General features: G+C 38.9%; 1 pseudogene; it reads left to right on the forward strand.

The window, feature by feature from the left end:
• The first annotated feature begins 2,179 nt into the window (after positions 1–2,179).
• On the forward strand, positions 2,180–3,196 carry LOC100655562 (chromobox protein homolog 3-like; annotated as a pseudogene).
• Positions 3,197–12,667: the final 9,471 nt, after the last annotated feature.

Genomic DNA, 12,667 nt, shown 5'->3' on the forward strand with positions numbered 1-12,667 from the left:
CTGGTGGTAGGAGAGTGACAAAGAGACAATATATAAACTAGAAATTTCAGTTTGAAACCACCAGCGGCCCCTCGGGAGGGAGAAGGATGTGGCAATCTGCTTCTGTAGAGATTTACAGCCTTGGAAACTCTGTGGGGTCACTATGAGTCAAAATCAACTGGATGACGGTGGGTTTTTTTTTTTTTTTTCTTGGTTAGCCTCTTAGAAGGTCCCTGGGTGGACTAACTGGTTAGCACTGGACTACTAACTGAAAGTTTGGTGGTTCAAAACCTCCCAGAGGTGCTTCAGAGGAGAGGCCTGGCGTTCTGCTTCTGAAAGGTCACAGCCTTGAAAACCCTATGGAGCAGTTCTACTCTGCACACATGGGGCCACCATAAGTTGGAATCAATGGTAACTAACAACAACCACAGGTATGTTAGAAGCTGGTAAGTGTTGTGGCGGGGGGGAAGGAAAGCAGAGAAGGGGAGTGGGGAGGGCAGGAAAGAAAGTGGAACTATAGCTCTAACCAAACCTAGCAAATCAGGGCTCGAGGTTGAGGACAGGTATCTTTATTTTAAACAAGCTCCCCCAAAGGATTATGATGAACCCCACAGTTTTGAAACCACTGATTTAAATACAATTCCTTGTGCTGCACTGTATCTTTAAGTAGAGGAAGGATAGTTGTAAACATTCTTCTGCAAAAGTTTTATAGATTTTGTGTTTCATTCAGGCTGTCCTTGTTTGCTCTTCCTTTCACAAGCATTGAACACTTTCTAGCATCTTCATGCACTTTCCCACAGCTTTTAGGCTGATATCTGAAGGCCATTTTTTTCTGGAGCAGGTGAAAGCAGGAATACAGGAAATCTCAGTCTGTAAATAAGACACGCTGTTTGGTTTTAATAAAATAACCTGAAGATGATACTTAGACAACAATGAGTTATCATAACACAATAATTAACCGTTTTTTTTTTTATTACTTTATTCAATTACAGAGCAGTGGTTTCGTTTGGACATAAGGATGCAATTCAATTTCCTTTTTCTAAAAAACACACAAGGTCATAAATTTTTATTATCTTTTTCTATGGAAATGAGCTACTGTGGAGGGCTCTAATATCATATGACCTGTTTGCTTAACATTTGAACAGGGCAATAAATCTTGATGAACTTTGTCTAGTGATCTTATTATTGAGAGATTAAAAACTGCGATATAAAGCAAATGATTTAATAAGTAGCCCCCACTGGTCAGAGGCGCATGACTGGGACTTGCTATAGGTAAAAGCAATGGAAACACAATTCTGTCTTTTCCGTTTCCCTTAGCAACCTTGGATTTCTGTCCTAGTGGATTCTGGAGTATTAGTGTGGGCTAGATGTTCGTGCAGGACACAAGAAGATGTTTTCCTCCTGTCCTCTCTCTGAGGCTTGGGGAAAAAATATAGAAATGAGGGCAGGAAAAGAGTAGGAACATTTCCCATTAATTTTTCAGTGAGAATGGATTAGTAATTTAACTCTTTAAAAAATTACTGTGAGTCACTGCTCTTTACATTTTTAAGCATACACATTTAATACACTCCAATTTAACTTTGGCTTGAAATAAAAAGGGCATAAACCCATTGCTGTGGAGTTGATCCTGACTCATAGTGAACCTATAAGACAGAGTAGAACTGCCCCATGGGGTTTCCAAAGAGCAGCTGGTGGATTCGAACCGCCAATCTTTATGGTTAGCATCTGAGAACTTAACCACTGTGCCACCAGGGCTCCAGGAAAGGGGCATACTGGGTTTTAAATCTCATGAAGTAAATATATTCCCTTTCTCTCTAGAGTTTCTGGCCCTTTTTTTGGAATGAAATTGCTGGTATTTTGTCCTAGGATGTCGGATGCTAAGCAAATGAGATGTATCCTGTTATTTGGAGTCCCTGGGTGGTGCGAACAGTTAATGCATTCAACTACTAACCAAAGGTGTGGAAGTTTGAGTCCACCTAGAGGCTCCTTGGTAGAGAGGGCTGGAGACCTACTTCTGAAAAACCAGCCATTGAAAACCCTATGGAGTAGAGTTCCACTCTGACATGCATGGGGTCACCATGAGTTGGAATCAACTCAGTAACTTTTTTTTTTTAAATCTTGCTATAGTGAAAAAGATTCTGAACCTGGGTTCAGAAAACCTGAGTTTGGCTCCTCTTCAAATGTGGGTTGAGCTTTAGGCATGGAGGGCTGGAAATGCCACAGACCTGGGAGGGCCTGGAGCACCTCGAAGGTGGTAAAAAAAAAAAAAAAAAAAAGTGGGAAGGGAAGAGAGTGGAAAGGTAAAGAAATTGAAAAGGCAGAACCTGAAGAATTTGTGGTAGAAGAAGTGCTGGACTGATGTGTGGCGAATGGAAAGGTGACGTAGTGGAAGGGAGTCATAGACGCTGACAATACTTGGGAACCTGAAAAAAATTTGGATTGTCCAGAATTCACTGAAGCATTTCTTAATTCTCAAAAAGCTGGTAAAGGAAAAGATGGTACAAAAAGAAAATCTTTACCTGACAATGAATCTGATGGCAGCAAATAAAAGAAGAAAAGAGATGCTGCTGACAAACCAAGAGGCTTTGCCAGAGTTCTTGATCCTAAATGAACAACTGGGGCCACAGACAGCAGTGGAGAATTCATGTTTCTCCTGAATTGGAAAGATTCAGATGAGGCAGACTCGGTGCTGGCAAAAGAGGCAAACACAAAGTGCCCTCAAATCGTAACTGCGTTTTATGAAGAGAGACTACCTGGGCATTCTTGTCCAGAAGATGAAGCTCAGTAATTGTTTATATTGCTTTATATATACATCTATATACATATAAAACCTGGGTCTTGGTTTTTTTTTTTTGTGTGTGTATTAGTGTGAAGAATGCATTCTAAAATGAAGTTTGAGATGTTTACTTGAAGTAGTGTTGGGGGAGTTGTTGGAGTTTTTGTTGTTTTTTTTGTTGCATCAATAGTGCTGGTTACTTGAAACAAATAAATAAAAGCCTTCTTCAGTTGATTTATTTATCCGAAAAGAACATTTGATACCATGGTATATTATTTCCTCTACATTAGAGAATAATCAAAAATCCATTGCCGCCAAGTCAATTCTGACTCATAGCAACCTTCTCTAAATATTGGAAAAATGCACATAGTCATTACTGAATCAAAACTTGTGTTTAACCCATAATGTATACCTAAGGATCATTCTGAGTTTTTTGTCTTTGTTTTTGTGCATGTGTATGCATAAATACGTATATAGATTTGATTTTATTTTACATTCACCAAAAACAAAAAATGAAACTATTCTAAACAAAAACGAAATTTCACAACCATGGGTGAGTCCATATTGTTTCAGGGATGCTATCATTCTGAGTAACTCAAGAAATAGACCATCTCAAGTTAAATTGAAAAAAATTTTGAAGCCATAAGCTTTAAAATCAAATGAAAGATTCTGTAATTAATTGGAGAATTTAAAACAACCATATCAAAATCCATATATATAAATCCATACACACTATATAATTATATAAATGAAAGAGTTTGTTTGCAAAATTCCCTGAAAGGAAAATCTTACCACTACTAAAATCCTTTCCACCCAGGTAAGAAAGCTAGACAAATACTGCTATAAGCCAAGCAAGGCTTAGTTAAGTGGGCATTCGTTCTACCTAGAGAGCCACTCCTTTACCGAAAGTTGAAATCCTTGTGCTATATTGACTAAAAAGTCATGATTCATGGAATGTCTAAGCCCTTGATAGTGGAAACCTAATGAGACGGTGAGAGATGTTGCAGTTTAGGCCGTGTTGGCGTCAAAGGGTGAACAAACTTTTGTAATCCAAACTATTCACATTATTCAGTTGGTGAAACCTTTCTATGCCTGTAGTGTGACTTTCATGTAGGAAATACCAATGTAAACAAGAATAGCATATAACTTATTACCAATAAACTATACACTGATTTGAGTAAAAATTTTACACTTAACAGGAACTTTGGTATGTTGCATTTGCCGAACGTTATCATATGTTGTCGTTGTTAGATGCCATGGAATCCGTTCCAACCCATAGAGACCCTATGTACAACAGAATGAAACTCTGCCTGCTCTTGCACCATCCTCACAGTGGTTGTTATGCTTGAGTCCATTACTGCAGTCACTGTGCCAATCCATCTCATTGAGGGTCGTCTTCTTTTTCACTGACCATGTACTTTACCAAACATGTTGTCCTTCTCCAGTTACTGGTCCCTTCTGATAGCATGTCCAAAGTACATGAGATGAAGTATTGCCATTCTTGTTTCTAAGGAGGATTCTGGTTGTACTTCTCCGAGACAGATTTGTTCATTCTTTTGATAGTCCATGGTATATTTAATAATCTTTGACAACAGCATAATTCAAAGACATCAATTTGTTTGTCAGTTTGTTGCATTGTGGTTACTTTTGTGTTCTTGCGATGTTGGAAGCTATGCCACTAGTGTTTCAAATATGACCGGGGTTGCCAATGGTGGACGGGTTTCAAATTTTGACCTTAATGATGTGGTTGGAATAAAGCTTTTGGGACCTTTATTTGCTCATCCAACATGACTTAAAATAAGCAGAAACAGCTGCAAATATCCATTACTAATTGGAACGTGGAATGTATGAAGTATGAATCTAAGAAAGTTGGAAGTCCTCAAAAATGAAATGAAATACATATAGATTGATATCCTAGGAGTTAGTAAGCTAAAATGAACTGGTATTGACGATTCTGAATCAGACAATCATATGTTCTACTATTCCAGAAATGACAAAAGGTAGAGGAATGATGTCACGTTCATTGTCAAAAAGAAGATTTCAAGATCTATCCTGAAGTACAATGCTGTCAGTGATAGGACAGTATCATATGCCTACAAGGAAGATCGGTTAATATGATTATTATTCAAATTTACATACCAACCACTGATGCCAAAGATGAGAAAATTGAAGATTTTTACCAACTTTTGCAGTCAGAAATTGATCAAACATGAAATCAAGATGCATTGCTAATTACTGGTGATTGGAATGTGAAAGTTGGAAACAAAGGAGGATCAGTAGTTGGAAAATACGGCTTTGGTGATAGAAACAAAGCCAGAGATCAAATGATAGAATTTTGCAAGACCAAAGACTTATTCATTGCAAATACCTTTTTTTTCCAACAACGTAAACAGCAACCATACACATGGGCCTTGCTGGACGGAATACATAAGAATCAAATCAACTACATCTGTGGAAAGAGAGAATGAAAAAGCTCAGTATCATCAGTCATAACAAGACTGGGGGCGACTGCAAAACGGACCATCAATTGCTCATATGTGAGTTCAAGTTGGAGCTGAAGAAAATTAAAACAAGTCCATAAGAGCCAAAATATGACCTTGAGTATATCCCCCTCCCCCCCCCCCGAATTTAGAGACCATATTAAGAACAGATTTGATGCGTTAAACACTAATGACCAAAGACCAGATGAGTTGTGGGATGACATCAAGGACATCATACACAAAGAAAGCAAAAGGTCATTAAAAAGACAGGAGAGAAAGAAAACACCAAAATGAGTCTCAGAAGAGACTCTGAAACTTGCTCTTAAACGCAGAGTAGCAAAAGCAAAAAGAAGAAACGATGAAATAAAACAGCTGAACAAAAGATTTCAAAGGGCAGCTCAAGAAGACAAAATAAAGTATTACAATGTAATGTGCAAAGACCTGGAGTTAGTAAACCAAAAGGGAAGAACACGTTTGGCATTTCTCAAGATGAGAGAATTGAAGAAAAAATTCAAGCCTCAAGTTGCAATACTGAAAGATTCTATGGGCAAAATATTGAAGGTCACAGGAAGCATCAAAAGTATATGGAAGGAATATATAAAGTCACGGTACTAAAATGATTTGGTCAATGTTCAACCATTTCAGGAGGTAGCATGTAATCAAGAATCAGTGGTATTGAAGGAAGAAGTCCAAGCAAAAACAAGGCTCCAGGAATTGATGGAATACCAGTAGAGTTGTTTCAACAAATGGATGCAATGCTGAAAGTGCTCACTCATCTATGGCAAGAAATTTGGAAGATAGCTACCTGGCTAACCAAGGGGAAGAGATCCATATTTGTGCCCATTCCATAGAATGGTGATCTGACAGAATGTGAAAATTATTGAACAATATTATTAATATCACACTAAAGTAAAATTTTGCTGAAGATAATTCAAAGATGGTTGCAGCAGTACATTGACAGGCAACTGCCAGAAAGTCAAGCCGGAATCAGAAGCGAATGTGGAACAAGGGATATCGTCGCTGATGTCAGATGGATCTTGGCTGAAAATAGAGACTACCAGAAAGATGTTTACCTGTGTTTTATTGATTATACAAAGGCATTCGACTGTGTGGATCATAACAAATTATGCATAACATCGCGAAGAGGGGGAATTGCCGAACACTTAATTGTGCTCATGAAAAACTGAACACTCACTTGTCTGTGGGGAAGGAAATGCTGGCTGTGCAGACCAACAGAACCTATGCGTGACTATGAGTACCCAAGCTTAGTGTATGTCTTTCCATATTACAATTCACTAAGCTTGGCACCAACACATTAGACTAAGAAGAAATCTTTATTTTGTAGCGTGCTGTCAATATATAAATCATTTCATTACACAAAAGGACAGTCTCAGAGGTTCTTCCATGAAATATAATTCCTGTTTCTTAAGGGCTATTTTTATATACGATTGAGGCAGCAAAGCTCTTTAAAAATTAGTCTTTACTTATTAAATATCTCATTAAACCTTTTTAATGTGAGGGATATAATCGCTAAATGATTAGAAGTGGAAAATAAATTAGTAGACTTCTAAAACAGTATATCACTGCCATATTAAATAATTTCAGAAGTATCACTATTATGTTTCCCATAGCCCATTAATAAGAAAGTATTGTTCATTTAGATTTGGTTTTTAATTGCTCCTTGGGAGAAATATTTGTAATAGTTGGATCCTTTTTGAAAGTTTTGCCTGTGGGGCTAGAATATAAACTATGGTGTTACAGAACCAATTTGTCTTAAGGCATTTTTCCTATACAGGAAAACAGTCCTTTTTAAGAAAGTAATTTATTTCAATGCAATTTACTTGAAAAGTACACAGAGAAAGACACTGTGGAAGCAGTGGAAGGAAGGCAGAGGAAGAGAACAGGAATTTATTTTCTCATAGTTTTGGAGCCCTGGTAGCACAAAGGCTAAGCATTCAGCTGCTAACTGAAAGGTTGATGGTTTGAATCCACCCACAGCTCCTTGGGAGAAAGACCTGGCGATCTGCTCCCATAAAAATTACAGCCTACAGAATCCTATGGGGTACTTCTCCTCTGTCACATGTGGTTACAATGAGCCAAAATAAACTCGGTGACACCTAAAAACAACAAACGTAGGCTAAAAGTTCAAATAAGTGTCTTGACCAGGTCTATTACTTCCTTGTCAATAGCCCCAGGTTCTTTGGCTTGTAGATGATCCTCACAAGTGATCTGCCTTTCCCTGCTTGTGCTTTCCAGTCCCTGTGTTTATGTAGCTCTTAACATAACTCCGAAGTGATTAGTATTAGGCTCCACCCTACACTGGTATGGCCTATATTACATTAGATTGTGTTATGGAAAGGGATTGCATTGCATTACATTTTATTACATCCACAGGTGCAGAAATTAGGATTCCAACACATATTTTGGGAGGACAGAATTCAATCTATAACAAGCAACAACATATGCCCAAGGTCTGGTGCCGACACTTGACAGGCTCTGAGACTCACTGGGAAAGGTAATGTGTAAATGTTGTTGTTTGCTGCCATCAAGTTGCCCTAACTCATGGAGACCCCATGCACAATGTAACAAATGCTGCCCGATTCTGCACCATCCCCGTGATTGTGCATCAGGCCATTGTGATCCATAGGGTTTTCATTGGCTGATTTTTGGAAATAGATTTTCAGGCTCTTCTTCCTAGTCTTAGTCTAGAAGCTCCACTGAAACTTATTCAGCATCAGAGTAATATGCAAGGTGAATTGGCTGGGAATTGAACCTAGATCACCCACATAGAAGGCAAGAATTTTACCATTGAACTACCAGTCCCTCACATAGGATCCTGTTAAATAGCAAATCAAGGAGACATTGGAAAATTCCATGCCAGAGGAATCGTGTAGGCAGAAAGAGTTCTAGGGATTGAAGTCCAGTCAGCCAGATCAGGTTCATGGTGTGATCAGAGTTAAACTATCTCACCCTGAGAACAGGCCTTTGGACATTGCTTAAAAGTAAACAAGGATGGACTAAAGCAGGTGGAAAGTGCTGTGAGTTTTATAGACTTGAACTTGGCATATGACAGCTTTAGGGCTTGTAGATTCAAACTGCCGTGGTGGAAGTTTTCTTTAACCTGTCCTTAACAATGCTGAGTCCCTGAGGGACCTGACACAGCCCCTTCCCATATCTAAATAGGCATTTTTCTTTTTTTTTAACCAAAGTCAAATTGGGGTCAATGATGGATTCAAGAGTTCAGCGACTTTCTCTGGTTAGTACTTCTAATAGGGTGAAATTAATAACTCTGAGTCCAAGTCATGAGTCATGAAAGCGAGCAACAGGTCAGGCAGACTTTATTTACTATCCCAGAGAGAATTTTAGATGTAATGTAGACTGTGTCATTGATTATTACAGCCTGTAATACAATCCATATTTTCTCCTTCCAGAGATATGGCTCAAAACAGAGCATGTGCTGGAGTCTTGTTTCTGACTCTGGCATCCATTACAACAAAGGGGGTAGATATTAGGTTAGGTCTAAGGGCAACCTGAGTTCTTAGAACAAGCAAGGCAAATAAGACAGTTCAATCTGTACCCTTTTCACTAAGACCCCTCACCTGTGTTTTAAGTGTTTTTTTTTTTTTTAAAAAAAAAACAAGTTTAACAACAAAAAATGAGCATGATTCCTTGGTATGTTCCTCCTGGTACCAGCCATCTGGCAGTACTATTTCTGGTAATAGAAGCATGGTTTAGTGGTTATTTGTTAATGGTGGGGCCACGTGTCTCTATCTTCCAGCTTTCTGGAGGATGTGGGAGAGAGATAACAGCTCGTTTTCATTTCCTTCTACCTTGGGCCTAAAACCAAGTGTACAAACCCTATATAGCAATAAAATGTAAACGAAATATACTCTGGCAGTGCCTTTTAAAAATAAATTAATTTAACTCTACTTGCAAAGTAAAACTGAAATGTCGCTTACTTCATCTCTTATTAAAGGGAATTTCCTCTGAGCAAATCTGGAATGAACGCTCCATTTTCATCAATTCTAAACCTGTTGCCGGCGACGCTACAGTAGGTAAAAGATCTATGAAGACATGCATTTCAGAAGCTGTTAGAAGTTGAAAAAACAAAACAAAAACTGTAAAGCACAAAGAATCTGAACACATCCTAGATTCCCTGGTTCTAACATCTGTGAAGCTTAGGAGATGGCTGCTGTGCCCTTCAACCAGATAAGACATAGAAACTGATTTTTTAAGCTGTTGAAAGTTTATTCCTCTTAACAGGCCTGTCTACATTTCAGGGCTGAGTGATAAAACCATAGCAACCAAAACATGTAGTGAGCTGAAGTCCTGTGATTGTGTTGGGTCCCTTGACAGCAGGTGTGACTGTGTGTCTTTTCTGTGTGACTGGGCCATTCCATATGGGTTTAGGGTCATAATGAAAAAATGTAAGCATGTCATACAGTCCACACTTAGAGAGTTAAAGAGGCACCATTTTAGTTAAACACCTTCCCAGCTCCTCCTTCTCACTAGTTCTCAGTCCATAACCTGGTTTTCCAATTGGGGGTTAGGCCATCTTGCCTGGAGTTTTTAATAACAGGATTTATGTATTATTTACATTTCATATACTTCAAACATTTTGTGAGGTGGTTCTAAGACTCTCTGGGTCCTCATAAAAGTGGTTTCTACCAAAAAGAATGGATAATCTTTTCTTTAAAACTTGATGTTAACTTGACTCATAAAAAAAGCCACAGATTTTTTTTTTTTTTAATGTGAGAGAGCATGTTGGAACATCAGTCTGAAATAATAAAAGGTGACAGTGCTCAGTCATTAGAAAGCAACTGAAACTAACAAAAACTCTTTTCAATACGCTCCTTATTTCCTTAAAACTTTTCACATAGAAAGCACTATTCTTCTCCTTCTAACAGTGTCTGAAGTGCCTTTTTTTTGCATTCTGAATTTTCTATTTAACATTTCTTCTTTTAGACATGATTTTTACTAATAAGGAAAGAGCCTTCTCCAATTTACCTTTATGTAGTACATAGTATGGTAAAGAAAACATAAAGCTTTCCTGTATTCAACTTCCTTTCAAATGAAGAAGACTGAATGGAATTTATTGTCCTATTAACTTGAAATGAAAATAGATATTAGTTAGAAAGAGGTTGTTGTTACGTGCCTTCAAGCTGGTTCCAACTCGTAGTGATCCTATGTACAACAGAACGAAACACTGCCTGGTCCTACATCACCCTCACAATTGTTGTTATGTTTGAGCTCATTGTTGCAGCCACTGTGACAATCCATTGCATCAAGGGTCTTCCTTAATGAGAAAGAAGTTACTTAGAATAAATTCCATCACCAAGTTCTGTACATTTTATCTTGCTCACAAAATTTTGTGTCACTGTGAGAGATTTGAAAGAAGAAAAAGCTAAGAAGGGAGAGAAAAAAATATGTCACTCAGTAAATTGCTAAAAGAAAAATCCATATTTCACATCTGGTTATGTGAAAAAAACACCTATTTTCCCCTGTGGCCCATTGAAACAAATTGTTGGAAACAAGACCTTGTCTTGGTAAGAGGAAAATATATATTCCACACTTTAGGTACAAACTGTAAATGATAAACAGTGTGTCTGGGGAAAAAAATGTAACAGTTTTTACTGTTTTTGTATGAATTGAATGTGGGCCCATACCACATTAGATAGGAAACAAAAGGAGCAAAAGGAAAGAAATCCCTCTGGTATCAGAGGTAAGGCAGGCAATAGAGGGTTAGAGCTATTCCTTGGGTATCTCTCTAAAGACATCTATTGACACAAATAATGAGGATGATTATGTCAACTTTTAGGTCCACTCAATGGCAGTGGGTTTTGTTTGGGTGGGTCCTGCAAGTGGTTAATGCACTGGCTGTTAACCAAAAGGTTGGTGGTTCAAGTCCAGTCAGAGGTACCTTGGGAGAAAGGGCTGATGATCTACTTCTGAAAAATCAGCCATTGAAAAACCTACAGAGCACAGTTCTACTATGACACACATGGGGTCGCCATGAGTCGAAGTTGAATCTATGGCAACTGGTTCTTTTTTTATGTTGACTTTATGAACTACTCTTCTTGGTGAGCACAGCAAATGTATTATTTCTCTGCATTTGCCCGTTAGTTTTCCGGAAAGGTCATATCCAGAGATTAAGGATTCATTGCACAATCTGTCAGATCAATGGATTCGTTTTTAAAGACTTGCTAGATGATCCTGATTTAAGTTACCTACCTAATAATTGAATTCATAGCCTCAGTTTGACCAAAATGGCCTCTTTGGTCATCATAGAGATGGCTGGTAAGATCCTTTCCCTTTCTTTGCCTCCATGTCTTATGATATCTCAAAGCGTTCTAGCGAGGCTACCAAGAACTGGTTCTCTCTTGCAATGATATTCGGTGAAACAGTACAATAGCCATAATAAATAAGTAAATTAAGTAGGTGATAAATACTATGAAAAAAATCAGCAGAGCAGGATAAGGGAAATCTATTGTGCTGATGGTGGACAGGGGATAGCTAGCAATTTTACATAAACAAGGACCATTAAGAAGTTAGGAGTCCCTGCACATGGCAAATGGTAAAAGCACTCAGCTGCTAACTAAAAGTTTGGAAATTTGAGTTTGCTCAAATGTGTGTAAAAATGGTGTGGGGGTGGTATCTGACCTCCTCTAACTTTACAAGGGGAAAGGAGAATAAAGGTCATAAAGGTCAACAGTCCAAGGCTGATTTCTACAAGGCAGGGGTCAGACACACCTCCTCTCTCCCCCGTCTTTACTAATTCTGACACAAACCATCCCTCCCACAGCACTCTCTACTTCTCTGCTGGGTTCGATAATTCATTGTAATGGTCACACAGAATTCATAGACAATATTCACAATTACGGGGTTTATTAGAGAAGAAATAGGTTACATTTCAGGGTCAGGAACATTTGGGATACAGTTCTTCCTTCAGGACAGCTCCTGTCCAGCCATGTCACAGGCACACCTCTCCTTGGATCCTGCCTTTGCCTTGCTCAGAGACAAGTGTTACAAAGCTCTTTTAGTCCCTGCCAGTAAGTCCCCAGAGGCACCCCAGGCACTCAGCTTTCTTGCTCCGTGGGCTGGGAAGCCCACTGAGCTCTCTCCTGCCAGTCTCTCCCCCCGCCACTGCTTCCTCTGTCTTCAGTGCAATGGTTTTCTTTCTCAGCCTCCTGGTTCCAGGAGGTTCTCAGCACGGGGATCCCAGGTCCAAAGGACATGCTGGCCCTTCTTCCTTGGTGGGATCCTCTCCTTTCCTTCCTCTGGGATGGCTTATTTCAAGCCCAGTAGGACAGCAAAATTGACCAATCCCCTTGGTGGACCACAATTATCCCTATTTGCACAGTCTGACCCAATCACTTGGGTGGGAGTTATAAGACCATGGTAAGAAAGGCCACACAAAAGCCATCCATCAAAC

Source organism: Loxodonta africana, chromosome 5 (genome assembly GCF_030014295.1).
Source record: "Loxodonta africana isolate mLoxAfr1 chromosome 5, mLoxAfr1.hap2, whole genome shotgun sequence".
Taxonomy (NCBI): Eukaryota; Metazoa; Chordata; class Mammalia; order Proboscidea; family Elephantidae; genus Loxodonta; species Loxodonta africana.